Here is a 13,588-nt window from a genome sequence, read left to right on the forward strand (position 1 = left end):
TTCTTTAGCAATGTTTACACTCACTGTTTCCTTTTCTCAGCTGAGGGATGATTGCAGGGATGAGGCTAGGCTCTCAGAGATGAAGGCCCCCAAGGAGACGGGGTTTCTTGCAGCATGGACCACCCACCACAAAGGGATTTTTGTGGGATCCTGGGTACTGGGAGGGAACGGGCCTGCCAGTCGAGACCATCCAGGCCAGGAGCTTCCAAACGTTTCTGATTATCACCCCCGGTAAAAATAAAATAAAATAAAATAAAATAAAAATATACATTCATCACGACCTACCACACAAACACAATATCCACAATTGCACTGCAGCTTCTCAGCGTCTCAGTTACTAAGTAACCTTTAAAACCATATGGCGTTTCTGCAACTGGGGGAGAAATGGGTCTGGGTAATGTGGGTGAATTTTTAAGAAACATCAGGAGCTGGACGAAATTAGGCTGAGGGTCTTAAATCACAGCTCTCCTGCCATTATTCGATAGCCCCCAAATTCCTTGTGCTGGAGGCCTTGGCTCTTTAAAATAACATCAGTGTTTTGTCCTTCGGGGTCCATTCATTCACTTACTCCGCAAATACTCATGGGCAGGACTAGGTGGCAGGTGAGGCAGGTGGAGACGGGAGGCCTCGCCCTCAAGGTGCATTCAGTCCCTTTGGGAAGAGACATCCAAGCAGCCCACCTGGACCTGGCCATAATGGACATACACGTGAGCTGGAAGAGGGAGGTGCTGAGGCCAAGAAGAAGGTGAGGGTCGTCAGGCTGTCAGAGGGAGTGTGACCTTGGATACGGCATTCTTTTCGAGCCTCAGATTCCCCCCACCCCCCCACCCCATTAAATAGGGCAGGTAAGACCTATCTTGCTGAGTTGTGGTAAGCCCCTGGCACAGGGCCTGTCACAAAGCTGGCCTTTAGGTGCTTTTGGAGAAGGGATGCTTGTGCTGGCCCAGAGAAGGTCTTACAAGAGAGGGGCAGCACTCGGAGGCCTGCAGAACGAGTGGGAGGAGATGAGGCCACACTGCAGGGGACCAACTGGCCCGAGGGGACCTGGGGAGCTCCAGAGACCAGCTGGTTGAGGATTTGGTGATAAGAGTGCCTGAGCAGGGCTTGGAGACCATTTGGTGGAGGCCTGGCTTGCTGCCTGTGGCATGACAGATATTTAACCCTCTGGTGTGGGCAGATTTGTATCCACTACATAAACTCAAACCAGAGTTCCCTATAGCCATAAGGAAACTAGTGATCAAAACCTGACACAGTGCAGTGCTTGGGAAGATGTCATGTTAGAGGACTCAGGTTTATATAAAAGGGAAGCTGGCGTTTCAGGTCAATGAGTGACAGTGTGAGCAGGCTGAGGCATGAATGCAGCTGTGCCCTTCCCGTCCAGAAACCATTCTGGGGCCTTCCAAACTGTAAGACCTGCCCCTCCAGCAGAGAGAATTCTAAAACTCACTGTCTCCCATGGTCCTGCCCCTGGAGATTCACATCAAGTTGGTCAGGGAACTTACAGTTTCTGGACCCCTCAGAAGGCCAACTCCTGGCATTAGAGTATTTGAAGGCAGTTTCCTCTTCTGTCAAATTGGAGAAGGTGCTGAAACAGTTAAAGGCACTGAAGGTATGTTGTCAGCTCTCCCTAATCAGGGCACAATTGACATGATCTCAGATTCTCCTTTTACAGATGAAGAGACTGGGGTCAGAGAGGCAAGGGCCAATTAGTAGGTGGCAGAACCACATACCACCTTGTGGCTGAATCTGACCCTCTGAAGCCCACGTGCCTTTCGCAGCATCTTTCTGGGCCAGGTGAGGAATGGGGAGCTGGGTCTCCCCCAGGCCCCTCTGGGGTGGGCCTTCCATGCAGAAGCACAGCTGCGTGCTCAGCCAGGAGGGCCTGGCCTGGCTGCACCCAGCTTTAAACAATGTCTGTCCTGTTACCCTGGCCCCAGAGTCCAGATCGTAGGGCATGAGTCATCCCAACCCATCCAGCAAGGAAACCTTCCCCCACTCCTCACCCCACACACAGCCGAGACCTGGTTGCCAAGTAATAAGACACAACATATATAAATAAAATGCGATTTCCTGCTGGAGCAGCGAGGCCAGTTTCTTGGGCCGCGTCCTTTCCTTGCTTCTCCTTTCGGGCCCCTCAGCCTTCCCTCCCACTTCTCCTGGGGCAGCAGGTTTTTCACCTGGGTCTAAGATCTTCCAGAACTGCAGGAATTGGGAAACTGGGAGGTTCTGGGCGGTGAGAGCGTGGACTCCTCTACCTCTGGGGATGAATGGGAGAAGGCAGAAGGGAAAAGTGGAAGTGGAGCCTGAGGCGGGGGTGGCAGCAGACGGGCTGAACTTTTACCATTTGGGCCAGGTGAGGGGGTTGCCCAGGAGAACCCAGAGGAGAATTTTTATGATTCAGGAGGACCGACCGGAGGAGAGTTCCTGCGATGCTATGTGGGTGTGGACGCATTTCCCCAAGCAGAAAGGGCTCTCTGCAGCTCCGGTGCACCCTGGGGTACAGTGACAGCCTCCTGTGTGGGACTCCACCTGGACTGGTACCTGGACAGGTGACCTGGCTACTCCACTGAGGAAGATCGCCCTGCGGTGGACCTCCTGCCTGCAGCCCCTGGCGCATTTGACCTGTTCAACCCCAAGACTGAGCCAGTGATAGCCTTTATCGCCTGGTCAGACATATAGATCAGCCCACTTATTCCTCGCCATGACCCTGCACAGTAGGTATTAATTTTTTTTAATCAGCTTTACTGAGGTGTAATTTACATACAGTAAAATTCTTCAATTTTAGGGGGACTATTTGATGGGTTCTCCTGGAACCACTTCTGCAATGTTCGTGAAATAGAACATTCCCGGCACCCCAGGAGGTTCCCTCCAGCCCTTGGCTCCTGGCAACCTGATCGCTAGCATTCTGCCTTTTCCAGAATTTCATCTAAGTAGACTCATGGAACATGTAGTCTTTTGTCTGGTTTCTTTCACTTAGCATTCTGCTTTTGAAATTCATTTATGTCATCATTTGTGTGTTCCTTTTCATTGTTAGCCAGTTGATGGATATTTGGATTGTATGCAGCTTGGAACTCATTTTGAATAAAGAAGTTATGAACATACATATTTAAGTCTTTGAATGGGCATATGCTTTCATTTCTCTCAAGGAAACACCCAGGAGTGGAATTTCTGGTTCATCATGCAGGTATTATTATTCCCCTTTTATAGAGGAAGAGACTGAGGTTCAGAGAGGTTAAGCAGCCTGCCTGAGCTCACACAGCTACTAAGTGGCAGAAATTCAAAGCCAAGGCTGTCCTCTACACCAGGTGGTTGCCCACAGGAAACAGAGTAGTATTCTATGAGTGGAAGGGAACTCCTTGGGTCTCATTGTAGGTAACTGCTGCAGGTGGGCTGAATTCACTTGAGCTCAGGTTCTTAGCTTCTGGAAGGAGGCTGATGAGTCATGCTGAGCCCAGCCCGCAGGTGGACAGAGGTCACTCTTTGAGGGCCTTTCCACAGGTGCCTTCTGGAAGCTTCAGTTGCAGGTCTGCAGGGTTTTTGTTTGTTTTGTAAAGGTTTCTCCACTGTAAAGTTACTATTTCTCTCCTTTGTAATGAATTATTTAGGTGTGTAAGTATGCTGTTCCTCACCAACCTTTCACCCACAAGTTTGAATATCCATAGTTATCCTCCTCTGCCTTGCTTAGAACACTCATCAGTCGGCATTCTTCTGTAAGAAGCGCATCCCCTCTTCCTTGCTGATGATGCATATCTATCAGTAGGTACTCAGGGATTATCTTAGTTTATGGGTTATACTCTGTGACATCAGTAATGAATTATTTAGGTGTGTAAGTATGCTGTTCCTCACCAACCTTTCACCCACAAGTTTGAATATCCATAGTTATCCTCCTCTGCCTTGCTTAGAACACTCATCAGTCGGCATTCTTCTGTAAGAAGCGCATCCCCTCTTCCTTGCTGATGATGCATATCTATCAGTAGGTACTCAGGGATTATCTTAGTTTATGGGTTATACTCTGTGACATCAGTTTCGATGTCCAGCTTGTCCCAGATATGGCCAGAGGGGGAACCCCTTGACATGCCCCTGGGATTCTTCCAGCACTTTTCAGGTTCTGGGACAGAAACATGTTCTGGCTCATTGGACTCATCCTGCCCTGGCCCGGTTCCTTTTAGTGGAGAATGGTATTTAGAAACCAAGATTGGAGTGCTGGGTGCGCCCATGGCTATGGGGAAGATGTCTCTGCTTCTAAGTCCTCTCGAGCCTTGGGTTTTTATGGCAGATGGGGAGGTGAAAGGAAAGGCCCTGAGGTTTGCCCTGCGAGCTAGGGGCCAAGAACTACAGGGAGTCCATAATAAGTGCCTGAGCCCATGCCCTGGTTTACTGGGTGGTGGAGCTGGGGTCAATCCAGCCCACAGTGTAGACATTTTTATGAACGTCACAGATTTATAAACCCTCTGGAATGGTAGGGAGAACATCTTGCAGTTTTTTTGCCTTGGTCTGAGTCATTTCCATGGCAGAGGACGTGAGGGGTTGGTTCTCTGGGCTGGCATTGGGGGAGGGGCATTGGGGGAGGGGCAGTGGTGGAGGGGAGGTGTGGCAAAGGAAGGGTGGTGTCAGGGGCTGCGTGTGGTGGTTTGGGTCTCCCCCCTCAGGTTTCTCCGGCACAGTGGCTGCTGGAGGCCAGAGAGACGTCTCCACTGGCTTAGTGGAAAGAGGTCTGCGGGACGGTTTTCTGAGCCTGTGCTGTCCTCGGGGCTGTTGGACTGAACTCTAGAGTCACAATTGCAGAGTTGGCCTCCCCGAAAAGAAGGGTGCCTTCCGGGTGGTGTGCCGGCACCTTCCGTCTTGCAGGTGTGCTGGCTCTGGAAGCTGCTGGTTTGGGGACGGGGCTGCGTCACCGCCTCGTCTCAACGGCTTTTGCACGCCTTACCTCGCTGGCATGTTGCTGCGATCCCGGGGCAGGAGGTCTTTTCCTGCCTTATAGATGATGACATTGAGGTTCACCAGGTGTCCTGTCTAGTGTCCTCCCCAGGCCAGCCTGGCCAGAGCAGCTGGGCCCAGAGGCATCAGGGCAAAGCAGTTTGAGCTCCCTGAGATGGCCCGAGCAGTCTTGGCAATTGGGAGGGTCCAGGGGTTCTCTGCCTCTCAGGACACTGAGTTCTGCAGGGCCTGCCATCCCCTCGGGTATCCACTGCCCCACTTGGCTTCAGCTAGGTTGACCTTTGGTAGAGAACTAGCTGCCCAGTTAGCTACCTGGTGGCTGCAATCCCCGTAGTGGTTGGAGCTGTGTCACACTGGGCTGTAAGGATGCAGAGGACCAACTTATTACTAGTTTCCCCTGGTGTGAACTATACCCTCCATAGTGTACTTAGGGGGTTCAGGGTCATGCAAAGCAGTGCTGAGAGTTAGCAGGGAGTGTCCTGGTTGGAGATGCTCAGGAGCAAGGAAGTCAGTGGTTTCCAGAATTGCAAGGCTGAAGAGCGCGTGTGGAGGCCCGGGTGCTGGGAGGGGCAGCTTGGGTTGGCACGGCAGGGGGCAGCACCCCGGCGAATTAGGCAACCAACCAGGGAGGAGGGGTGGAACTGGCCCTTGGGGGGAAGGGTGGGAATGGTGGGGGGAAGGGCAGCCCAGAAGGGCTCTGTGCCACCAGCTGGTCCACCAGGGGCAGGGTGACGCCCGCCTAACCTTTCTCTGCCACTTTTTCCTCCTATGCAAAATGAGATTACTAATTCTGCTGACCTACTTTGCAGGAAGTTTGTGAAATACAGCTAATAAAACATGGTATATTAAAGAGGGTGGGGAAGAGGCCAAGAGAAAAGAGGAACAGGAAGAGAAGAAGAAGATAATATAAACAGGCGAGAAGGAAGAAGTAGATAATCCTTATTCGGCTGTCAAGACACAGAAGGTAGAAAGGAGGACTGAGCGGTGGAGAACATGAGAAGTTCCCAAGCAAAGAGCCAACTTCCAAAAATTATTGCTAACAATGTGTCTGATGTTTTCAAAGCATATCTTTTGCTACAGAGTCTTAGAATACATTAACTGAATTGACCCATATGATTTAGGGACCTCTGGGTCTTTTTCCTGGACAGGAAGTCTCTCCCCATGGCAAGCCATAACACTCCTTTTGCTTTGTGACATGAACGTGAGTAGACCTGGGGGCTAAGGGAACGGGAAAAGGACAGCATATGATGGAGAGTGTATGAGCGTCACGTATCAAGGTTGTCCTCATTGGTCTCTTTCATTTTGCCTCAAACTCCAAGGGTAAAAAGAAATATGTCTCTACACTGCAGTCCCCAGCAGCCTAGAAGCTATCATTAGCTCTATATGTTTTAGGAAAATATTTCATTAAAAAATTACAATAAAGTTAAAATTTTAAGCATACATAACAACTATTCAAAATTATGTGTGTAGGTATAAAGGAAAACTAAAGTGAAACTACTTTGCTGTGTTAAGTGCAAAAAAGGAGACTACAAAGGTACATGCATAATTTAATCATAACTATCTAAAATAATAATTAAAAAAAAAAACAAAAACACTAGCACAACAAAAATCTATGCATAGAGAAAAGACTGGAAGGAAATAGAACAACAGACAGTGGAAGTAGAACCATAGAAGGAATGAGAGCTTTTTTTCTTTTTTTGCCCCCCGAGTTTTCTATACTTCTGTTTTATATATATATATATGTATAACATAATGGAAACTATGTAATGAGCTTAATTTTAAAACAAAACGTATATGTATAACAGCACAATGGAAGAAAGAATTAGAGACATTTGAGATCACAGAAAGTTCAAGGCAATTGTCTGTTAGAAATCTTGTTGCCTTGCTTCTTTCTACACTCTCAGAAAACTTACTTGGCGTCTTCCTAGGCCAGGCTGCTATGACAAACATTGCTCAATGGGTTGGTTTAAAAAACAAGAATTTATTGGCTCACAGTTTCAGAGGCCAGAAGTTCCAAATCAAGGCACTGGCAAGACCATACTCTCTCCCAGAGCCTAGCATTGTGGTTCTGACTTGCTGCAATCCTTGGGGTTCCTTGGCTTGTGTCTCTGCCTCCCATCACGGGGCCATCTCTCTCTCCTCTGCCGGCTCTTCTGGCTCTTTCCTGGGGCCTTCTCTTATAAGGCCTCCATTAATATGGGTTACAGCCCACCTGATTCAGGTGGGCCCCACCTAAATAGCATCATCGAAGATCCTAGTCACAAATGAGTCCACATCTTAACTGATAATACATCTTCAAAGGGTCCTATTTACAAATGAGTTCACATCTGCAGGAATGTGGATTAAGATTAAAAACGTGTTTTTGTTGGAGTACATACCACCTTGGGCAATTCCAAAGCACAGAAACCCCAGAAATGACTTTTCTTTGCTTGTAGAAGCACTGTGGCCTTTTATCATGACATTTACCTTCCTAATATCTTGCTTTTTGTAACAGTAAAGTGGGTTTTCATCCTGACCTGCTCTAGGATAACAGTAACAGATTTGCTGCTGATTGCTTCTTCAGAATAGAGTTCTGCCCCTCCGTGCAATCTCCAGGTAATCCTGACTCCTCTGCCAGCCACTGGCCTGGGACCCAGCTCCAGCCAATGAGATGCCCCTAGCATCGGTTTCAGCTACCGGAAGCAGACATTTACTCCTCTCTTAGGTAAAATGCAGGAGGCCCGTGGATTTCTGCCATACAACACTGTGAGCTAAAACGTAGGTATTGTTTTAAGCTGAGTCTGTGCCTATTTGTTATGCAGCAATAAAAAACTAACACACCATGCCTCCTTCAAAGTCTTCCTCTCTATTCCCTTAGCACATTATACTGTTGCCTATCGTAGGGGAAGTTGCTCTGTTATTAATTTTATGTTTACTTGTCTGCCTTCCTCCCAAGCTTCTGAGTTCCTGGGAGGTGGGGATGACATCACTTTATCATTGCAATCCCAGGCACAGAGTAGGCGGGTAAAAAAAATTTGTTGAATAAAGGTTTCATTAAGGAAAAAAAAAAAAATCCTGAGACCTCTAATTTATAATTGTATATACCGAGAATACCAGAGACTTAATATATAAGCAACAGGAAAAGTCATCAATGTAAAAAGAGAATGGAAAGAGAAAGAACAGCTATTATTAATACACACATGGGGTGCTTCTAAGGAACCCAGAAGTCAATGAAGTCCACAGGTGTGGCAGGGGAGTGGGGAGAGGAAGGAGTGAGCAAAGGGATGGGGAAAATACCCACCTCTAGATTACTGAATAAACAAACAGGTATTTGCTGAATGCCTGCTCTGTGGTCAGACCAGGAACGGCGGAGACCACTGCAGAAATTTAAGATGGGGATCCTGCCCTCAAGGACTAGGACCCCCTTTCTGTGGCATACAGGGCATATATCAGCACCAAAAGGAATATGAAAGACCTTTTTGATCTTATGCACCTACAAGCTTAGAAGTCCTCCTCTTTGAAACAAGTGGGAGCAAAACTGCTTTTCCCTTTAGCTCTGTATCTTGGAGGACCTTCCTAGCAGCCCTTCTTGGTTGGCACTGGCTGCATAATTCTCCCTAAAGCAGATAAACCTCTATTTGTCAGATCAGTCTGACAGCCACGTGGGTTGTTTCTGGGCTTCCACTATCAGAAACACCCGTTCAACCAGCATCCTCCTGGTTGAGCCTTTGGCACCTCTTGCCAGTGGGTCTGTAATACAAATTCCTGGAATAGGACCCAGATATTCTGATATTACACAACCCTTGCTCCCTCAGTCCCGGACCCACAGACACCAGATCCCTGGACCGGCTGGGGCCCCCCAAGGTGGGCAGCTCCCTTACCTCTGGGCCCGGTGGGTGCCGCTCCCGGCTCTCTGGGTTTGAACTTTGGTCCGGAACAGGCAAGGAGGGGATGGGATCCAGAGCAAACCGAGTAACTACGTAGAAGGTGGACCAGGGAAAGAACGGTACAAGGAGCTTTAAGGCTGGGAAGGAAGGGTTGGAGCGGGAAGGATGCTTTCTTGGATCAGAGCAGAGGGGAGTAAAAACACTGGAATGTAGGTAAGTCACGTCACGGGGTTCTCCAGGGCTCCGGCGACGAGGTGTCAAGGACGGATTCAGTGGAAGATATTCGGGATTTGGCGCTGACTCTGCCAATGGCTTTGGGGGCGGGTTGGGGTCTCCGCAGGTGCTAACCTGCACAGGTAATACTTGCTGGGCCCGCCTTCAAGCATGCTGACAAGAATTAAGCAGGGGATACATATTGACTGTAGCCAGCCGGCTTCCAGGGGGCAGGTAAAGGTCAGGTAGCAAGCCTCCAGTAATTTCTGAAGTCCTTTGGGAAAAATTCTGAAACTAGATCCAAAATTAAGAGCTACGTGGGTTAGTCCCTTGGAAACAACTTGTCACGAATCCGGGGCCCGTCGCTGCCTCTCCTTCTTCGGCTACTCCGGACTCTGCAGGCAGCCCACGTGGGCTCCCCTTTTCGGGATATTGGGGTACCGAGCAAGCCCGAGAGCTCCACGCACGCTGACTGGAGCCGGTAGCCCAGGGCCAGGCGCGGGGCTGCAGGCCGGACCTGGGAGAATGGCGCAGGCGCGGCCACGCCCCCTCGGCATCGCGCGGTGACGCTTTTGCGGCTGGGCCGTGACGTCGCCGCGCAACGACGGACGTCACGGGCCCGTGTGTAGTGGCGGCTGGGCAGCGCTCAGTAGCGGCGCCCGGGAAGCTTGTGCGGCCGCTGGCGGCGACGACCAGGACGACGATCCGGGCTACTGCCTCTGCAGTCGCGGACGCACCGCTCCCGTCGCTTCCCCAGCCTCCGGCGGCGCCCGGCCCGCGGCTCCCGCCTTCCTGCCCGGCCCCCCACCGGCTTCGGGGCCGCGGCGGCGAGCAGCACCGAGGACCGCCGAGAGGCCCCGGCCGGCCCGGGCCCCATGTGAAAGCGGGCCCCACCGGCCCGGGCCCGGGACCGACTTCCCGAGCGCCCCTCCGGCCCCGGGGCCCTGCGGCCTCCCCCGACAGGGGGCGCGGTGACAGGCCGCGCGGGGGCGGAGGGGGCGGTGCGGCGGCGGCCCCTCCTCGGGCCTGCAGCTCCCCACGTCCCCGCCGAGGGCCCGGTACGTGCCTGTGTGTGTGCCGGGGCGCGCGTGGCTGCGGGCGGGGTCTCGCCCTGGGGTCGGGAGTCCTGTCCTGAAGGCCAGGCCAGGCCGGTGCGTCGGGGGACTGCTGGGGCGGCCTGGCTGTCAGACACAGGCTGCAGGGATTCCGGAAGGAAGATACAGCTGGGCCCCGGGAGCCATAGAAGTGTCATATCAGAAGGCGAAAAGTGCTCGTCTTGACACTGTCACATCGTGGCAATCCATTAATTGGGGTTGTCCCCCCTTCTCTCTTTACGGAGCTTTTGGGTGACACTTAGTGCACGCTTCCTGAGCTCTGGCGGCTCGCGTGCCTTATCTTAGTTCATCTCCCCAGCCCCATTTTACAGATTAAAAAAATCGGGGCTCGGAGACATTAAGGAATTTGCCCAAGGTCACGTAGCCGGTAGTCAAGGAAGCCTTGGTTGGAATATGCAGAGATCATTCTGTAGGTCTGTATTTCTCGTCTGGCAAAAAAAAAAAAAGTTACATATTTGTGTGTGTGTGTGTGTGTGTGTGTGTGTGTGTGTGTGTGTACGTGTACGTGTGTGTGTGTGTGTGTGTGTACGTGTACACACACACACACATACAGTGAGACTTTGAGACTAGCAGGACAGTTTCTTCCTGGGTGAAAATGCTGAACACAGACGTCTAGTTTACTGCCTGCCCCTCCCAACATAGGCTGTGCCATGTGTTTTGCGCAGTCTAGACAAATTATTTTCTTGGATTCTTTAAAAATTAATTTTAAAACGTGATAAGCACTTTTACCTTTTATAGTACTAGAACCCAACAGAAACAATTGTACCTCTTAGGTAAAGAAGAAATGTATTTGGTAAAAATGCCTATTTGGTGAAAAGCTGCGATTTTACTTTTGCTGTTTGTTCTTGATGGGTACAGGGAACTTGCAGTTGGGTTATTTGCTTGAGATTTCCTTATTGCAACATTTGTTGCTGAATTATGTGGCAATGGCTCCACACTTACTAATTTGTGCATCGTCTTACGCAATATTTCTGAGTTCAGGGTCAAAACTTTAATGTGTAGAATATCGGAGCAAGCTTTCTTTTGTTAGTGTGATTGTCTTTCCATTTGTTTAGAACGGTAATTGAAAATTCTTGTTTTAGCGTTGGCCTATACTATTATTTTCATTATGGTTATGGTTAGTGAAAAAGTAAAGAGGAGGTGCTCTTTACAGAAGAAAATGTTGATATATTCCCTTGGGTAATTGATGCTTTCAGCATAGTTGCAAATGTTTAAGAATATCTATTGATACCCAATTATTGTGCTCTATAATTTTTTTATAAGGCTGAAGAAAATTTGTAGTTGAATATCTTTGAAATGTCTGTAGAGAAGAGGTCAAATTGCAGAGTTAACAGGTAGATGATTCACAGATAGATTTTAGTTGGTTAAAGTATAAACCTATTTTGAATCTTGTTGAATTATGTTGAATAGATAATTACAGAATGGTTTTTTAGTCATGCTTTCCACCTGTCTGTTTTGAAAGAACTAGCTGTTAAAAGCTTATTTAAATAATTGAATTACATTGTAGATGGAATCTTTTAAGCAGTGATTTAGGTAGAGTTTTAGTTCTTTTGTTTTCTTCATTGCTACCAAAGGTGTAAACTATATTTAATAGGTGCTGTATTAAAATGAAGTTATGTTTGGTACTTGACATTTCTCATGGCTTTGGTTTTAGGTTGCTTTTTTTTTCTCTTGTAGATGTGGCACTCTCTAGACTCCCCTTGCCCCCTACTCTGATTTATTATGAAACAATTTCAAGCATACAGAAAATTGGAAAGAGTACCATGGTGAAGCACCCATATATGACCCTCTAGAGTCAATATTTGTTGTCATTTTGCCATGTTTGCTTTTTATAGATGTACGTGTATATTTTTTTGGCTGAACCATTTGAAAATTGTAGACATTATGACACTTCACCCCTAAATATGTCAACATGCATCTCCTAAAGATAAGGGCATTTTCTTACATAGCCAAAATACCATTGCAGTTAATTCTCTTAGGTGCGATAACTCTTTAGTGTAGTCTTATACCCATCCATATTTTAATGTCCTCCATTTGTCCTGAAAGGTCTTTTGGCTTTTTACACCCCCTCAATCTCTTCCTTTCCCCCCAAACAAGGGTCTCATCCAGGTTTGTCTCTTTGATCTCTTCTAATCTAGAGCAGCCTCACTCCTCTCCTTTTAAATAAATGACATTGATGTTTTGTCTTATAAAATGACTCATTCTGGATTTGTCTGATTTTTTTCCTCATGGTGTCCTTTAGCTAGTTCTTCTCTCAGCTGTAAGCTGTAAGCTAGATTTAAAGAGTTGATTAGATTCAGGTTAAGCATTTTTGGCAAGACTACCGAAAAAGTGGTGCTGTGTACTTCACATTGTAGCCCATCAGGGGACATAAAATGTGAAGTCCCATTATTTGTGATGCTAAGTTTGATCACTTGGGTAAGGGGGTTCAAGTAAGGTATATTTCTTCCTTTGCAGGTAATCTGTGGCATAATAAACTAGCACTGTGATGATAATCCTGTTCTCTAATAATCTTTTACCTAATAGTTGTAGCATCCATGGGTGATCTTTGTCAGGCTAACTTTTGAATTTCTATGTTAACAGAAATTTTGTTGGTCTATAGATGGAAACAAAATCATAGGAATTGTAAAATAATCCTATGCAGTTATGTTCACCAGAACCTGGTTTTATGGATTTTTAAGATTTTTGATGATGAATTCAAGGTATCTCCTGTTATGAATAAAAAAACAAATACCTGGCTTGAGAAAAGTGGGGAAAAGACTAATGCCTGTCTTTTCCTGTACTCCCTAAGAGTTTTTCTTAGCCAACATTTGTCACAGAGGAATAGACAGAAATATAACTTAAAGAAAGGGTGGATTTACAAAAGATACTTTGAGAAAATTGTCTATTCTGTTTAATGGAATCAACCCTGGATTGAGAGAAGGTCTGGATTCTAGTCCTACTTCCAGCACTGATTAGTGAAGCTTGAAAATTACGTGTTTTTTGACTTCACTCCATGTTCTCATTTCATGAGTAAACATTTGTCAATGAATTTCTGATAGCACAGAGTGTTGGTTACATTTAGAGGTGAATCTCTTTTTAATTAGGCTGGATATAAATAAATCAAATATATGTAGTATAAAATTGAATTTATTCCCACGGTTATTAATTAGCCTACTTTTACTGGGTGATTGTTTTTAAAAAAAATGGTTCATAAAAAGATTTCCTTAAGTAACCCATTTTCTCATTAAAAATATGATTTAATTCATAAAACAGTTTATGTGAACTTTTTCCACACATCCTTTTTATAAATTGTATGAATCATATATTCGGAAATAAATCTTTTCCCGTATTCTTGACTGTTGTGTGAGATATAGCTGTATATCTCTATGTATCTATTCACACATATATTTATTTTCAGGAAAAATCTCTGGATAATTGACTTTTTTCTTGGATGTCCCGGGATTTATTGGGAAC

At 47.3% G+C, this 13,588-nt stretch overlaps 1 protein-coding gene and 1 long non-coding RNA gene across 2 annotated transcripts in view; one reads left to right on the forward strand and one right to left on the reverse strand.

Annotated features, from left to right (window-relative positions):
- Positions 1 to 582: 582 nt before the first annotated feature.
- Positions 583 to 9,941, reverse strand: LOC119544807. The gene is made up of 3 exons (XR_005218921.1): positions 8,799 to 9,941; positions 1,448 to 1,585; positions 583 to 686 (listed from the first exon to the last, which is right to left on the reverse strand). It is a non-coding gene; the product is annotated as an uncharacterized LOC119544807 (long non-coding RNA).
- Positions 9,627 to 13,588, forward strand: part of MAP3K2 (mitogen-activated protein kinase kinase kinase 2) — a 167,425-nt gene continuing 163,463 nt past the window's right edge. The window contains exon 1 of the mRNA XM_037850347.1: positions 9,627 to 10,075. The gene's annotated coding sequence lies outside the window, so the exon portion shown is untranslated. The remainder of the gene's footprint in view (positions 10,076 to 13,588) is intronic.

This window comes from Choloepus didactylus, chromosome 9 (genome assembly GCF_015220235.1).
Source record: "Choloepus didactylus isolate mChoDid1 chromosome 9, mChoDid1.pri, whole genome shotgun sequence".
In the NCBI taxonomy this organism is placed as follows: Eukaryota; Metazoa; Chordata; class Mammalia; order Pilosa; family Megalonychidae; genus Choloepus; species Choloepus didactylus.